We start from the raw sequence: 3,506 nt of genomic DNA on the forward strand, positions 1-3,506 counted from the left end.
GGCTTTGCCGTAAAATCCCTTAAGTGCTTTTTTCTTTAGATTAAGATTTAGATGCTTTAGAATTTTACGACGTCACTTATCGCCTTAATATTTTATAGATTTTAGTGACTTTTAAGTTATTGCCATTTTGAATATAGAATTCTTTTTAAGTTTTAATACCTTTAGACGTATGTTTTAATTTTTAGTATTTAGTACCTTTTAAGTTTCGATGCGCTACTCTCTTATTATTATTTTTCGATCTTTGTTTTTCGATGCTTATTTTTTTGACCTTTTATTTTCTGACGCACTCTTTTTCCTTCTTATTTCTCGACGTTCTAGTTTTTAGGACATAGATTTTTATTTCAAATTTTTGACGAAAAATTATTTTAAGCGGTTAAATTAATAGACATCCAAAATTTTCTGGTTCGTAGTAATAGTTGGATTTGTTAGTGGCGAGTTGTGGGCTTCCGATTTAAAGGGTCCTGGCTACCTGCTGCATCTATTGGCTATTCGAAACGTAGGCAAAATCAGAAAAGTCTATTAATTTGATAACTTATATAATTTTTATCTTTTATAACTAATAGGATATTTAGTGAATGTACCGAGCAAAACGTTCACCACCTTTCATACGTTCACCACCTGTAACTCGATCAAGACATTTAGCCAACATTGTCACCGTTGATTTTTCTTTAGAATCATCATCAAGTCGACCAAGTATTCCAATTCAAATTTTCGATAATCTATTTTTTGAACCTGACCTCATAATTGAGAACCCGGAGGATATTCAAGGACAATTCCAAGATCCTGAACCAATAATTATTCCTCCTGAACCACAATTCGTTAAATCAAAATCTTCTAGTGACTCGTATTCAACAAATTCAAATATGGAAAATAACGGAACCTCTAAGTATGGAAGATCGAATGAGAGCCACACGCACTGGCCAAAGTCACGTCATTATTAAGCAGTACATTAATGCGCCAGATTATGAAATCAAACGACAAATCCTACACATGGTAACTAATCAATGCCAATATAGTGGTACGCCAAAAGAAGATCGAAACGAACATCTTCGAACCTTTAATAGAATTTGTACTCTATTCAAAATCAGAGAAGTGGAGGATGAACAGACATATCTCATGTTATTTCCCTGGACTTTAAAGGGAGAAGCCAAAGATTGGTTAGAATCGTTACCTGAAGGAGCGATTGACAAATGGGATGTTTTAGTTGAGAAATTTCTTAAAAGATTCTTTCCGGCATCTAAAGCCGTGAGACTTCAAGGAGAAATTGTTACGTTCGCGCAAAAGTCAAATGAAACTCTATATGAGGCGTGGACAAGATTCGAAAAATTGTTGAGAGGATGTCCTCAGCATGGTTTAGACACTTATCAAATAGTACAAATATTCTACCAAGGTGTCGACGTCGCTACACGAAAAGACATCGACACAGCAGCTGGTGGTTACATTATGAAGAAAACCGCAACTGAAGCTTACAAAATTATTTATAACACAGCCTCCCACTCACATTAGTGGCATCAGGAAAAAGATATCGTTAGATCATCTAAAGCGGCTAGAGCCGATTCTAGCCATGACTTTGATTCCATGTCCGCAAAGATAGATGCTTTCGAGAGACGAATGGAAAAGATGATTAAAGATATTCACGCAATACGAATTAGTTGTGAGCAGTGTGGAGGAACACATTTGACAAAAGATTGTATCAGTATTGAACAAACAATGGAACAGAGAGAGAATGTTTCATACATAAACCAAAGGCCTGGAAATAATTATCAGAATAATTATCAACCGCCAAGACCAAACTACAATCAAAACCAGAATTATAACCGAAATGTTTCATACAACAACCAACAAGGTTCTAGCAATCAACAAGTGTCTAATAATACTTACAACCAGCAAAGACTTATTTTTCCAATTAAACCACCACAAACCGATGATAAAAAGCCAAATTTAGAAGATATGATGTCGAAGCTAGTTGAATCTCAAACTCAATTTTTCACATCTCAGAAACAAACCAATGAACAAAATGCTCAAGCATTTAGAAATCAACAAGCTTCTATCCAAAACCTGGAACAAGAAGTAAGTAACCTAGCAAGGTTGATAGGTGAAAGAAAACCGGAAAGTCTACCTAGCGATACAAATGCTAACTCCCAGAATGAAACAGCTAAAGCCATTACCACAAGAAGTGGTATTACACTTAAACCACCTGAAATACCTTAAATTTCTGATGACTCTATTCCTACTCCACAAGAACCACAATCTGAGCAAGATAAGGAAACAGAACCGGTAGTTGAAAAGGTTAATAAACATAACACAGTTAAGGCTAAGCCTTATGTTAAACCATACCAACCACCACTTCCTTACCCGAGTAAAATGAGAAAAGAAAGACTTGAAGCTGAGCAATCCAAATTCTTAGATATGTTTAAACAAATAAATGTTAATCTTACTTTCATTGATGTGATTTCAGGAATGCCAAGGTATGCTAAATTCTTGAAAGATCTAATCACAAATAGAAAGAAAATGGAAGAACTCTCTGATGTTACAATGAATGCTAATTGTTCTGCAGTGTTGTTGAATAAGATACCAAAAAAATTATCAGATCCAGGAAGTTTCACAATTCCATGTTTTTTGGGTAGTCTTAGTTCAATAGAAGCATTGACAGATTTATGTGCTAGTATAAATTTAATGCCATATTCATTATACCCTAAACTAGACCTTAGAGAATTGAAACCAACACGAATAAGCATACAAATAGCCGATCGATCAGTAAAATATCCTAGAGGGATAATGGAAAACATGCTAGTTAAAGTTGGTACTTTAGTATTTCTAGTAGATTTTGTTATTCTGGACATGGAAGAAGATTCTCGAGTTCCTCTCATATTAGGAAGACCATTCTTAAACACGGCTAAAGCAATAATACATGTGTTTAGTAAGAAACTGACCCTAAGTATAGAGGACGAGAGTGTTACCTTTTCTGTTGATAGATCCATGCAACAACCGCAATCTACAGATGATACATGTTATTATATTCAAACTATAGATTCACATGCAGAATTGTTAGAAGAATTCTCAGAATTACAAGGAACAGGAGAATGTTCCTTAGGAGAAGGAACTGAACCAATTGATGAAGCTAAAATGTTAGCCGCACTCATGGCTAATGGATATGAACCAACAACAGAAGAAATTTAAATGTTAAAAGAAGAAGACATTAGAGTTAAAGCCACTTCCAAACCATTTGGAATATGCATATTTACATGGTGCATCTTAATTACCTGTAATAATATCGTCTTCTCTTACGGAAAATGAAAAATCTCAACTAATTTCTGTGCTAAAAGCTCATAAACCAGCTATTGCATGGAAGATTCATGATATTAAAGGAATAAGTCATTCGTATTGCACACATACAATCCTTATGGAAGAAGGCTATAAAACGTTTGTGCAACGCCAACGAAGACTAAATCCAAACATGCAAGATGTTGTTAACAAAGAAATTATTAAACTGCTAGATGCAGGTT

The 3,506-nt window shown here is 34.6% G+C and overlaps 1 non-coding gene across 1 annotated transcript; it reads right to left on the reverse strand.

The window, feature by feature from the left end:
* Window positions 1–1,248: 1,248 nt before the first annotated feature.
* LOC139903650 (small nucleolar RNA R71) lies at window positions 1,249–1,355 on the reverse strand. Its single transcript, XR_011778459.1, has one exon. It is a non-coding gene; the product is annotated as a small nucleolar RNA R71 (small nucleolar RNA).
* Between the last annotated feature and the right edge of the window lie 2,151 nt (window positions 1,356–3,506).

The sequence above is a fragment of the Rutidosis leptorrhynchoides genome, chromosome 3 (assembly GCF_046630445.1).
Source record: "Rutidosis leptorrhynchoides isolate AG116_Rl617_1_P2 chromosome 3, CSIRO_AGI_Rlap_v1, whole genome shotgun sequence".
Lineage (NCBI taxonomy): Eukaryota > Viridiplantae > Streptophyta > Magnoliopsida > Asterales > Asteraceae > Rutidosis > Rutidosis leptorrhynchoides.